We start from the raw sequence: 14,778 nt of genomic DNA, 5'->3' as shown, positions 1-14,778 counted from the left end.
TCTGCAGAAACCCTTTTGTTACTTGTTTGATATCAGAAAACTTTCTCCCGTTCAAATAAAAAATGTAATTTCAGTTTATACATTGTATGGCAGGAGTCGGGAGTTACTCTCAAACAAGAAACTTTAAAACTCTTAATGTTGACTTTGCTTTCTGGGGACTTTTATGAACATACATGAAACCAAGCCTTGGTTTGAAATAGTTCTCTGATAAACCTATTAGACGGCCACTTGCTGGCTTTAGTGCAGCCTCATAGTTATATATAGGATCTGTTCCATGTTTCCAAAGTCCAAAAGTCTGTTATCTTTATTTATTTATTTATTTTTTGCAACTGTAGCCCTTTGGAACCTTTTTGTGCAAGCGGCACAGGGTTCAAAATAATCGATATCTTTGCTCTGCACTTCACATCCATATAAGTTTAGCTTCCAGATTCTGAAGTCCTCACCTATGACAAGGGGAGACTTTGGTGTCGGAAGACTTCCCAACTTCTTGGAAATAACACAAGTGCTTTAAGTGAGAGATGATTGAATTATATATGAACGATCTGCATGTCCTACTTCTCTCCTACTGGCTCTTTCCAGTCTTTCAACATCCTGTGGGCGACTGACCCTCCCGTTAGTGTTAATCTGCAGCCACCTCAGTGTCCTCTCTTTTTTAGTGCCGTGTTTGTTTTGAAGCCCACTTTTATGGGTACATTTGGTCCGATGTTCCTGCATCCGATCTTCTTCGAGGTCAATCAGACCGGGACTGAATGTTTGGTTCAGTCCATATCACAGCAGGATGTTTCTGAGTATATGTTTCGTGCTGTTCAGAGAGAAGCCCGACACTCTCAGCTGTCGAGGGTCTAGTGTGTTGGAACATGTAGTTAGAATATGACTGTGAGGAATGAGGAGATACTAGATGTCGGCTGGCACGGAGCTGGGAGTTTTCCGTATGAAGTTCAGGATTTAGAAATAACTCTTGACCTGGATTTCTACGAATGCAAAACGCTGAGCTCACATTTCAGCCCGAGATGTTTTTAAATGAGGACTTGGAGGTCATGACTCAAGTGTCCTTGTAATAAAGCTCCGAAGAGTAACTGTAATATCTTACCCCTCAATGTTTAGGAGGAGATTAGATTACGCAATTGTCTGGCACTTGTGTTTGTCAAAATCAGCAGCACCATATTTCCCATGACCCTCGATTACTTCCTGTCGCCAAGAGGACAGATAAGAGCCGATAACGGCCTCTGTTTAGAGACCATATGTATTTTCATGGGTTCTCTTGGTGAAATACCCCCAAATCAAGCAGATTTTCCAGAAAGCTAACCAAGGAAATAGCGTTTAGATTGCTATTGTTTTTAGCCTTTCTAGTGGCTCTAGAGATGGTAATGTCTGCCTATTGGTCGTTTGGTCCAGACCAAAATATCTCAACATCTACAGGATGGACTGCAATCACATATTTGTGATTTTTTTTTGTCATGCATGCCCAGATGATGAATGCTGATGACGTTGGTGATAACTCTAGATTTTTTCCTCGAGCACCACCATGACGCTCACATTTGTCGCCAACTGTACAACAAATTTGGTACGACATTCATGGTCCCCAGATGGTGAATTGTAACACCTTTGGCGATCAAGTGGAAACTATTTTGTTTAATTTGGTTTATGACAAAAAATACCTGCAGATGTTAGCATGCTAACACGCTAATCTAAGACGATGGACATTATGCGTGCCAAATATCAGCATGTTAGCATGCTGATGCTAGCATTTAGTTGCTAGCGTGACTGCATTCTTTGATTCATAAATGACATCAAACGTTTACAAAAGTGAAATGAGGATTTGACACCCTCAAGCTGCTTAGAAAAACACTAACTATTTTTTAATTGGCCATTTTGTAGGAATATAGGAATATACAGTGTGTGCAATGTCTGCTTGATATGAGTATTTTAAATCTTTTTTAAAGTCCATGCTTGTGTTAGCATTTAGCTCAAAGCCTAAAGGTGCCTAAATACAACCTCACTGTTAGCTGCTAACAGTTAGCATCGCTGTAGACTCTGTCTTGTTGGCATTTAATTTATCTTCACTAGAAAGTATAACTAACCGTATATAGAAACCTGCTGTGCAGCTGTGTCCTATAGGGTAATGTATACATCAGGTACGGCTGCAGTTCAACAAGGACCTGCCTCAATACATGTGAACCAAAATTAGCCAACAGTTCTCAGAACTGTCATGGTGTTGCTACACATTGTGATACAACTTGTTTGCACAGTTATATCATTGTTTGCACAAAGAGCTGCCTCAAATGTACACAGCCAACTCAGCAACCTGCTAATGCAACGAACTAACGACCAGTCTGACTTCACGCAGTCTGGTTTCTATTCCGGTAAATTATAGTTTATTAGGAGCCGAGCAACCGACAACGTCGGGCCAGCGAAGGCCCTATTGAAATTCGCACACACATAGTACATCGAACGCACTCGGGCGCATATTTGGGGGACTTGCCATACTAGAAAACTCACCAAATGTTGCACACTTGTCAGGCCTGGTGAAAATAACCATCTGATATAGGTTGCATATTTGTGTGTACAAAAATGGCTCTCTAGCGCCCCCTACAAGGCGCTCCAGCGACGCCCCTTTGCCAGTATGTTTGATTGACTTGAAATTCAACACACATGTCCAAATCTGCTAGATCTAAAAAAAAAAAGCCTCTCAGACCCCTAAGCTCCGCCTACTTAGATTTTCCGCCATCTTGAATTTAGTGAAAAACAAATCTTTGCAAACTGCTCAGTCTTTGATTACATGATGGGTCCGATTGCTACCAAATTTGTTGTGGATCATTATTGTATGTAGATCACTCAGATTTATCAAAAGCTTTTTGATATCTCTTTGCGTTGATAAGATATGGACCAATAAACTTCCTAGGGGCGTGGCTTAATATCAATACACATAACTTCTCAACCATTTGTCGAAAATTCACGAAACTTTCAGCATATGTGCACATCGCATCCTGTAACATACCCTGAGATTTTTGTTGCATTCAACAAATAGGGGGCGGCTTTCATTATGTTTATTATTAGTGTATGATTGGCTGCTGTTTTTCAACATGCAGAAAAGTGGGTGTGGGTGTAAAATATGTTCTGAAAGCAACGCTGTACTATAGCTTCATATAGAGGTCAAATAGGAACCAAAATAAGGTGCTAGTTGAGCAAAGGTTAGTCTGTTACCTAAAAACAAAAATCCCTGTTTGCATTAGTCACGCATGCAGCCTCACCGAAACATGCTGGGCTGCCATTAATCATGTTTTTCAAGGAAACTTCTTCCCAAGAGTTTGTGCTATATTTGAATTGGCACTGCCCTCAGGTGCAGAGTCCCTGGCACTGTGTGAGCATGTATCTAAATCATCTGCTCACGGCCTTGTCAGTGCACTCCACACACTTTGTTCCACTCCACCGTCACACATATGCTCAGTGTGCTGAGATTGAAGATAACTGTGGCATAAAGAAACATGCTTTAATATTGTATTTAAGCCTGCAGACATAATATCAATCATTTAAATGATCTTTTTGACTGTTTTAAAATCTAGGTTGTGGTTTTCTTCATAGTCATACATGGTACTTTGACTTTGAATGCAGGACTTTTACTTGTAGCAGAGTATCTTTTTGCTCTGCAATCTTTGCTTTTGTAAAAGATTTGAGTACTTCTTCCACTGCTGTTTATTACTGACAATCATTGAGCAGTCATGGGTAAAATAGCCCAACATGCATAGCATTGTTAACACAAAATACCAGTTACATTGAAAAGCATCAATAAAATGTAAAAAGTACCTTTTTATTCGGCCCAAAAAGTTAAAAATAAACAGCAAGAAATATTGTGAAAATGTTACTTTGTTGCTCAGTCTGTTTTATTAGTAACAGCTTCTTTAAAGACTATAGCTGTATGCAGGAATAGTTCTTTCTGTCACTAAGCAGCTTCATGTTGATGAAGGGAGTTGCTGCGGAGTTATAAACAGCATAGTATAGGATGTCGAAAAAAGTCATGAAAAAGTCAGTGTACCATGTCGAAAAGTCAGAACTTTACTTAAGTTACTTTATTTTTAAAGTTGCTTTTTTAGTTACTTTACTTTTAAAGTTACTTTTTCAGTTACTTTGCTTTTTTAGTTACTTTTAAAGTTACTTTACTTTTAAAGTTACTTTTTTAGTTACTTTACTTTTAAAGTTACTTTTTTAGTTACTTTACTTTTTTAGTTACTTTTTTAGTTACTTTACTTTTAAAGTTACTTTTTTAGTTACTTTACTTTTTTAGTTACTCTTTTAGTTACTTTACTTTTAAAGTTACTTTTTTAGTTACTTTACTTTTTTAGTTACTTTTTTAGTTACTTTACTTTTAAAGTTACTTTTTTAGTTACTTTACTTTTTTAGTTACTTTTTTAGTTACTTTACTTTTAAAGTTACTTTTTTAGTTACTTTACTTTTTTAGTTACTTTTTTAGTTACTTTACTTTTAAAGTTACTTTTTTAGTTACTTTACTTTTTTAGTTACTTTTTTAGTTACTTTACTTTTAAAGTTACTTTTTTAGTTACTTTACTTTTTTAGTTACTTTTTTAGTTACTTTACTTTTAAAGTTACTTTTTTAGTTACTTTACTTTTTTAGTTACTTTTTTAGTTACTTTACTTTTAAAGTTACTTTTTTAGTTACTTTACTTTTTTAGTTACTTTTTTAGTTACTTTACTTTTAAAGTTACTTTTTTAGTTACTTTACTTTTAAAGTTACTTTTTTAGTTACTTTACTTTTTTAGTTACTTTTTTAGTTACTTTACTTTTAAAGTTACTTTTTTAGTTACTTTACTTTTTTAGTTACTTTTTTAGTTACTTTACTTTTAAAGTTACTTTTTTAGTTACTTTACTTTTTTAGTTACTCTTTTAGTTACTTTACTTTTAAAGTTACTTTTTTAGTTACTTTACTTTTTTAGTTACTTTTTTAGTTACTTTACTTTTAAAGTTACTTTTTTAGTTACTTTACTTTTTTAGTTACTTTTTTAGTTACTTTACTTTTAAAGTTACTTTTTTAGTTACTTTACTTTTTTAGTTACTTTTTTAGTTACTTTACTTTTAAAGTTACTTTTTTAGTTACTTTACTTTTTTAGTTACTTTTTTAGTTACTTTACTTTTAAAGTTACTTTTTTAGTTACTTTACTTTTTTAGTTACTTTTTTAGTTACTTTACTTTTAAAGTTACTTTTTTAGTTACTTTACTTTTTTAGTTACTTTTTTAGTTACTTTACTTTTAAAGTTACTTTTTTAGTTACTTTACTTTTAAAGTTACTTTTTTAGTTACTTTACTTTTTTAGTTACTTTTTTAGTTACTTTACTTTTAAAGTTACTTTTTTAGTTACTTTACTTTTTTAGTTACTCTTTTAGTTACTTTACTTTTAAAGTTACTTTTTTAGTTACTTTACTTTTAAAGTTACTTTTTTAGTTACTTTACTTTTTTAGTTACTTTACTTTTAAAGTTACTTTTTTAGTTACTTTACTTTTAAAGTTACTTTTTTAGTTACTTTACTTTTAAAGTTACTACACTGACTTTTTCATGACTTTTTTCGACATCCTATGCTGTTTATAACTCCGCAGCAACTCCCTTCATCAACATCGATTGTCTTCCTTCAGGATGGAGTCCAATCGCCAAAGACGTTGCACTATTCACATTTGTACAATGTGTAATAAATTATTGTGAAATTCTAATGTAGTCTCTCCTGATTGAATGACTTTTTTGACTGTTTTCGACTTTAACCCCAGTAGAACAAACTGAAAAAACACAATTGGGTTTCATCATTAAATTCTTTTCTTTACTGCATTTGCACATAATTCACTGAACACACGGAAGTCCAGAAGCATCCAATACATAAACTGACCGATGAAAACAAGGTAATAAAATACATTATATGCATAATATAAAAACAGTAAAGGAAAATAGTAACTTCAGTACCTAAAATAAATCAAACTATATGCAGGTCAGGTGCAGTAGTACAAAAAGGCTTTGATATCAGGAGAGTAAGGTTTTACAGCAGGACAGAAAGGCGGGATGAGTCCTGATGAACATTAGGTAGCCTGGAGGAGTTCACCAATGAGGAGCAAGTGCTTTTCCTCCGTTTCGTCTCTGGCCGGTCCAGGTTGCCTTCCAACCCAGCTGATATTAAAGTGTAGTGGAGTAAAAGTATAAAGTAACATAAAATGAAAATTCAGTAGGAATTATCCTCTGGGCATCAGGAATGTCTGCAGTAAATAGTTTTTGAAAATAGTTGTTGAGACGGTTGGGTGTGGAGCCATGCTGCTAACATGCTAAAACAAACCTGTTAGAGCACATAACTCTGAACCTTTTTGGAAAAATGGAAAACCAAAGAATTTCAACTTTTCTGACACCATACAGGGCGTAAAAACAGTATTCATCCATCAATCCAGAAGCTGATTGTGATGCAATGTCTTTTTTTCCACCACGAAATGATGCACAGCTCTTTTTGTAGAGTACTGTAGAGTCACATACGTTCGCACAAGGGATTGTGGAAAATGATATCCCATTATATAGTCATTAATCGTTGTGATCATCTCCTGACATCTGTGGCCTTCAACAATGGGTGCAGCCATCCGGCGTGTCATCAAAAGGATAGCGTGGAAAATGAGAGAGGGTCAGTGACCTCCCATGTACATGCTTACAACATGCATTTGGGGGCGGGGGCTTTATGACCGAGTGATCTCCTCTAATGGTTCCCGATTTCATAAAGAGCTCATTTAGTTAATCACTGAGGATTTGATCAGAATTGATAGATTTGATGCTATTGTCCATTTCAGAAAAGCGGCGCAATTCGATGAAAAGCCTCAAGGCCAGATGTCTGATGCCTGACCGCCGATTAAGCCAAGAAAGCAGAGCCGACAGCTACATTATAGTGAATTATTTGAGCTTCAAAGCTATAGTTTTAACCTCTTTTGTTCTGTGAACGGTAGCTTTCCTTCCTTTTTAGCCCAAATTAAGTGATCTTGTAATCCCTCACATGGCTGTGCACGTTCATTCCTCCTCATAGCTTTACATTGAGAGCATTAAGGTCGAAAACACATTTCATTAGGTCGCTGCAGATGTACGTCAAGTTGGACCGCAGCCTAAGAGGATTGTAGCTGTGTTTATAGCATGCATGCTGAACCTCACATATGACGGCTCAAGCTGCTTTATTGCAGTCCTATATACAGAGATCACAACCCCAATTTCTTTACCTCATCAAGTTGCCATCTGGACTTTCTGGGCTTTTTGGGTCCAAAGCTCCTTACAGAAAATGCTAACAAATTCCATCAGCCTATACATTTGTGAATGTATAGTAAAAGTCTTCTTTGGGCATGGAATTGCGAGGGGTAATCCTGATTAAAGAGCTTGTAACGAAAAGACATGTTGTACGTGGCTTTATTGCATTTTTTGTACTTCCTTAAAGTAACAGTTTGATATTTTGGTAAAAAAACGCTTATTTGCTTTGTTGTTGAGAGTTTGATGAGAAGATCTAATGTCTGTACATTAAATATGAAGTTACAGCCAGTTAGCTTAGCTTAGCATAGAGACTGTAAACGGAGGGAAACTGCTAGCCTCGCTCTTTCAAAGGTTCTAATAAATTGTCTACAAGGGGTTTTGTGCTGGACCATTTCTTGGCCGTACCAGTGACCAAAATCACAAATTGGCGTTTTTACACTTTGTTTTTGCACGGATTAAACAAACGAGACATAATGTGTTAATAAGTGGGATTTAAACGTGCTGGTAGATGGATTTTATTTGACATTTTGACAGAGCGAGGCAAGCTGTTTGCCCCCCTGGTCAAACAGCTTGCTTAGCATAATTATCTTTATGCTAAGCTACAAACACGAGCGTTGCATTATATAATTCTCTGTGAGAATGAGAATAACCGTCCCAAAATGTTACACTATTCCTTTAAATTTAAAAGGAGGATAATCCATCATTCTGTGTTTGTATGTATGTTAATTCCAGCTCTTGTGGGGTTTGTGTGCATACAATTGGATTGTTTATATGTTGCGTAAAACATTTCAAATCAGCTCAGAAAATCCTTTTATGATATCTGTTGTACCTGCTCGTATCCTCACCCTCATTTCATGATGGTTTTAGCTCTGCAGCACCGACTGTGACATAACATCCCGGCTCAGAACAGGAGCGCACGGCGCTCGGTGATGGGGATTACGGCTCATTCTTCAGAGCGCTCGGTTTATTTTAGGGTCCGACTGGATAAAACAGGATTAGCATCACAATGAATCCTCTGGCATTCAAACCCAGAGGTCAGCTCCTCCGTGACCTTTGACATTTGAAATGTTTTATAAATCCCCCATCCCGTGTTGTAGCTAAACATAGATTTGATCAGCTGTCATTCCAGTGAGGTGTCCGTTTTTGATAACTGCCATGCTGTTTTAGAGTCCGGTGGTGGCAGGTTTCATCTTCCAGTGCGTTTTAACTGCATTCTCTTGCTTTTCTCTGGCTCCTGGTCCTCGGTCGGTTAATCGTTTGTGGTTCTTTTTCTTTGCAATGCAATGGTTGATGTAGTGAATAGAGAAGAAGATGCAGTTTGTAACCACTGATCTCTGTCTCTGTTGGACCTGGACAGCAATATCAAATAAATAACAAAAGAGTTCTAATAATAATCTGAAATATGAAATGATCCAAAAAAAATGCTAGAATTATGACACTACTAGAACATCATTTAAGTAAAACATGGATTAAACATACCAGTAAAAGTGAGCAGCAATAGGTTGTTTGTGTAATTATTTAAAAAGTCTTAGAGTTTGTTAGATTGACTCTTGGTTCAGGCTGTAGAGAGAGTTACAGTAATCCAGATGTGAGGAAACTCAAGCCTGGTCAAATCTGTTGAAATGATTTTAAATGTAGTTCTCATCCTCAGCTGATGGAAACATACTCTAAGTAAGCTGAACGAGATTTCAATCAGGCTCCTTTTTATTGGATTAAAGACGAGCTGGAGTTTGCGGAGGAACTGAGGAGGAAGGAGGAGCAAATAGAGGACTTACAGAAAATTCATATTTCACATATATTGACAATGAAGTCGATGAACTAACTCCTTAAGAGTCATTTATACATTTTAATATATAATATCTAACTTAAAATAAATAAATAGAGCACTTTCCTGTTGCACAAACCTTAATTAACCTGTCTACTCAAGTTCAAGGGCCTGCAGTCACCTCTATCACGAGCTAAAATGTGTTAAATCAAAATATATGACTATATGCCTCCATATCTGCAAAGCCACAAATTGCTCCTCCTAAAAACGGAAGCTTTGAATGAGGCCTGAAATTGTTGAAAATCAATGGGTCAAAGATCAGCAGAGGCTGATAAAGACAATGGAAAGAGCATGTGGCCCGGTGAAATGTTACGGTGATATAGAATGCAAAGAGCATGATGAGGATTTAATAACGTGCAAAAATGACAAAAGAATGATGGTGCAGTGAACCTTCATGTGATTTTATAGCAAGTAACCCAAAGCAGAGAATGTGCGAAGAAGGAAGAGGAGAAAACCATCCTCCATGTTCACAGATTTCCTCTTTGAAACTGCACAAACCACAGTTTCTTAACTGTGACAGTTAAGCGAAGTTACAACACAATGAGACATTTCCACCACGTTGACTGAACCGGCCACAAGCTCAGAGAGAGAGAGAGAGAGAGAGAGAGAGAGAGAGAGAGAGAGAGAGAGAGAGAGAGAGAGAGAGAGAGAGAGAGAGAGAGAGAGAGAGGCTCAAATGTGCTCACAAGTCATGATGGAAAATGATCTTTCTGAAGGTTTTCACATAAGAGTGAAGCTCAAAGATGTTTGGAACTAGTACAAAATCAAATGAACACATAATGATGATTTATGATGACGGATGAAGATAAGACTTTATTGATCCCTTTGTGAAATAATAGTAGTAAACAAAAAAATCCCATTAACGTGATGAGCACATTAATGCATCAATAATATATAACTCAATAATATAATGTGGGCCTTTCTGCATAATGAGTACTTTGTATTTTACTTATATTTTGATGCTAATACTTTTCTACTTCTACTTAAGTAACATTTTGAATTTCATGACGTTTACTTGTGAATTGTTGTACGTTAAGTAAACGATCTGACTACTTCTTCCACCGCTGGCTACATGTGTGTAGCTTCTGACTCGTATAGAAGATCAGTGACGGTGAGGATTGAAAGTAATTCCTGCTTTAGCGTTGGCTGCCGCTTTGAGGAGGGAACAATAGAACTACCATCGTCTGTACCAGACCTGCTAATATCTTACTGTGAAGTCAAACCTTGTTTGTTTGTTTTAGGGCAGCAGAGATTCTGTTGTCCCTGCTGTTTGTGTTGCGACCTGACGGACTAGTTCATTAATTAAGGCGCACAGTAATGGAATCATGATTTATGGTCTGGCCTTCTCTCAGCACTTTGACTTCCATCCACACACTTCTACTAATCAGAGCTGATGTCATCGCGGGCCGGGCGGACCCTGCCTCTTCAATTATTGATAGGCCCATATAACATTAGCAATTACATTATCGCCCCAAACATGATCTTTGGACATAGTCTGGAGACGGCGTCATAGATTTACCTTCCTCTTAGTCTGTAACCTGTTTGGGGGTTAAAGCCACAGAAAAATGGAGCTTTAAAACTGAAGTATTTTCATATTACATCAAATATTACGATTAAATAGGCAACAAAGTTAATAAATACATCTTAAGGTATAATAGGAGAGTTTAATACTCAAAAACTCATCTATTATTCATGACTGTGATCAGATTATGATTTAAATGTGGCGACATGAAAAGAGTGGATTGATTTTGTCATTCCCAAAGTCACGTTTGGTCTTCTTTCTTTCTTTCATGCTTTCATTTTTGGAACTACAGTTCCCACAATCATTAGACTATTGGGGACGTGAACAGACATGGACACATGGCAGCCCCGTCTAATTAGATTAGATTAGATAGACTTTATTAGCCTACACGTGTTACATTTTTTGGCAAAACACACAATAGTCCTGAAAATGTCCCAATAAATTACAAGGAGCGTCTTTTTTTTCTATGATTTCTAACCGGATCAATGGACGTTTATTCACGATTGACATCCGAGTTCATAACATCTTCGGCAAAACATAAGTCAACCCGAATCTAATGATATGTGTATCATGTCTGTGTGTTCATATTTGACTGAGTTATGACTCCAAGAAGATGATTTTTGATGCAAATTGCTGCATTCGGGGTTTTAAAGCACCTTAATTGCCTTAACGAGCTTAATGAGTACTCAGCTTCTTGAGAGGGAGTCTTTTATTTAAGTTATTTCAGCTTTATTTCCTAACCTAAAGGTTTTGACCCACAGTCACCTCTATCACCAGTCTAAAATGATTGGCAGATGTGAAGGCATAGAGTCTTTCTTGATTGCAGACACCACATACTGCGCCTGCGAGAGTTGCTGAGTCAGGATAATGGCCTGGTTTATTCATTAACAGTCTGAGTATTTACAGTATGGAGACTTCTGCAGCGCGGCCACATGGTGCGATGCGCTCAGCAGCATGTGACTATAGGTAATAAAGTCATTTTATTTCATTCGAGAGGTGGAGGTTGTTTATGTTTTGTTTTTTTTGGGAGGTTTCAATGTGATCACATGTTGGACATTGGGCCAGTCGACAGGAAGCGCCATGCCTGAGTCTGCCCTATATGTACTTTTGGAACATTCCCAGATTGTGTTCCTGGTAATTCAGTCTAAGAAAAAACAAGTCTCCACTTAAAGGTCCTATTCTAGGAAGCAGGTTTCCAGAACGTGTCTCTTTGCACATCAGATTTTAGGCGGGTCCCGTTTTTGTTGTTACTCATCAAAGTTATCTGGATCACTCGGTAAACCTGCTTCCTGGAACGCGTCAGTTTCCAAAAAAAGACGTCAGGTTTGATTACATCTAATCTAAAAAAGAATCGACAGTGGAACTCGTTTTTTGTTTCATGTCTGAATGTCCCGGTGTGTGAACCAAACGTCCACATCAAGGCAACGTGCTCGAGAATGAAAATATGATTGTTCTTGATTTCTTTTTTGCAGAATTATCGTCATGTCAAAAGAGACACAATAGTTTTAAACACACCAGAGAGATAAAACATTGTATCTGTAAATGCAGCTTATTGCTGAAATATTTCTGATACACAATGACTAACTGATCATGTCAATACTTTGCAGGGCGGCGATCGATGGACTTTGTTCCCCAATCGCATCCCTGAGATCTCTTTCTGAGAGCTGCCCATCAATGCTTCAGATATATCTGTTACACATTAACAGGGTGCTGTACATTGCCGGAGCATGTGCTGCCTCTATCAGGGTTTTCTTCTTCTTTGTAAAGATAAGCCGTCTGAACCCGTTGCCATATCTTCAAACCTCATCCTTTACAGCTCTGTAACTGGCCCGACTACATTACAGTCTGTGACCTAAAAAGAGGAAGAATTCCTCTTCTTAAAGGACCAGAGACACAAAAAAAAAGAAAAGTAAAATCAAAAGTACATTTACGATAATGGGAATTCTTTGTACGATGCTTTGGCCGGCAGACGACCGAAGGAAAAATAGCGGCATTTCACTGTAATTGCTTCAAGCAAGCTGGCTTATAAAAGACGAAGTGCTTCATCAGTTTCATGTATGATTCACCTTAAATATCTCGACCCACTGGCTCTGTCCTTATTTAAACTCCAAGCTATCACAAACCCCAATGCTATTAAACATTCCCTGCAGATTATGACCATTAATCACAGTGATTGGAGCTGTAAAATCCCACCCATACTCTGAACACTGAAGTAGCCTGTAACGATAGCACACGAATGAAAGTGCCACTGGCACTAGCATTAAAATGCTCTACTTTTTTGAAATATTTATGGCGGTGGTTATGCTACATGTTATTTATTGATCCACACTGAGAGTCACCTTTCACCAGGAACGAGTCCAGAGCAGATGTGGTTGACTCGTGACCCCCCCCCCCCCCCCCTTGCACAACTCGTATTGCTTCATTAACCCAGTGGGGTTATATGCAGAGGATGCACTGCTGTTAGTGTTTTTACTCTTGCAGTTGGTCGAAGTACATAAGTTACATAAACATGTATGATATGTGTTATGGTGCAGCACGATACTACCATTGCCCCCATTATATAATATATATAATTTGTAATACTGTCTGTGTAAGAGACACATTTTCCTCTCATTAGCATTTGTGCAATAGTGAATAAATTACTGCACACTCTTGTTTTAAAGAGAATTAGTGAATCTCATTATTTCACAATGACCGTTTTATTCAATTTTTGTTATATTTTGGAATACAACAATGATTGATATTCAGGGGTAAACGTGTTGTTCTGATATATGTATTGTCTGATGTATAACCTACATTTTTAGAGATATTTTTCTTATTATTTGCCCCGACTGGGTGTCTGCAATACATTCAGAGCCGTTGTGTAACTGTGCGGTTCCTTTACTCAAGTGAAAGTAGCAACGCCACAATGTAAAAACACACTATTAGAGATTAAGATATTTAGATTTAACTCAAATACTATTCATAATAGTATTTCATAACACTTAGTATTGCCAGATGTAAAATAATCACTATGCAGAGTTATTGCTTTTTATTGATGCATACGTGTGTTATCAGCATTTTAAAGTTGCTGGAGTTCATGTTAACTGATTTGTATGACTATTGATAGTTTAATCTATAAAGAGTGACTATTTATACATTTTCCACCACTTTCCCATGAAAGAAAGAAAGAAATGATAACATCTGGCGAGAGGGAACACTGGTAACACTGTGTTGTAGTTTTGTTGCACACCTGGTGTTACAGTCACGTTCACGGAGTTTGTTGCTTTAAAAACATCAAAGATATTTCACAATAAGGCGAAGGCCTCCAGCTGATATCCAAAGAACTGGTTTTGTTTGACAGTTAGCAGGTTGCTAAAGTTAAGAGGCGGAAAAACAGTTGGTTTTTGAATTGTTGGAAATATGGAAAACAAGACTACTACCTTTACACCTTGTTTCCAGATTGTATCTAGATATGATTTAACTTGAATAAGTTTACACCTTAAACATGCGTCTCCAGCGTCCACATTGAGATCCCATTGAGATCCTATCACTGCTACATTACGCTCAGGTTGTATATACTATGACATCATGAATAAGTCATAGTATATGTTGAAGAAGTAAAAAAAAGGAACAGGAAAACATTGTGAATATTTGCATTAACTTCAATAAGAAGACTTAAACAAGACCAGTTTCTTAAAAAGAAGTGTTTTATTTCCTTTTTAACAAAGCCCAATACAGATTTGAAGCATAACTTGGGGAACACTGGTAAATCTCAATCTAATCATTATGTCTGGGACACCCACAGAAAGATGAGCTTCAAATAAAAAGAAAAGAAAGAAGACACCTAAAATAACCAGACAACCCAGACTTGGGGCAAAGAAAATAATGGTGCACGTTGTCCAAGTACTAGAAAAAAAGAAAATAATTTTGACAATAAGAATTAAAAAAAAAAAAAAAAAAAGTTGTTGGGGCGGTAAATAGTCTTCTAGTAAAATAAACGTCATATATGACAGATATAGCATCCACGACAACGGCTTTGGAAGAACCGATCTTGGATGAGCAATCCGGTCAAATACATCTAAAAACATCTGAGCAGCTTGTCCAAGCTGTACAACACGTCTGCCATGAGAGGGGAATAATATGCACTAAACTAAAAGAAAATGATCAAATGTTTTCCACGCGGACA

Source organism: Pholis gunnellus, assembly GCF_910591455.1.
Source record: "Pholis gunnellus genome assembly, chromosome: 18".
NCBI lineage: Eukaryota > Metazoa > Chordata > Actinopteri > Perciformes > Pholidae > Pholis > Pholis gunnellus.
Note: the sequence above shows the minus strand (reverse complement) of the source record.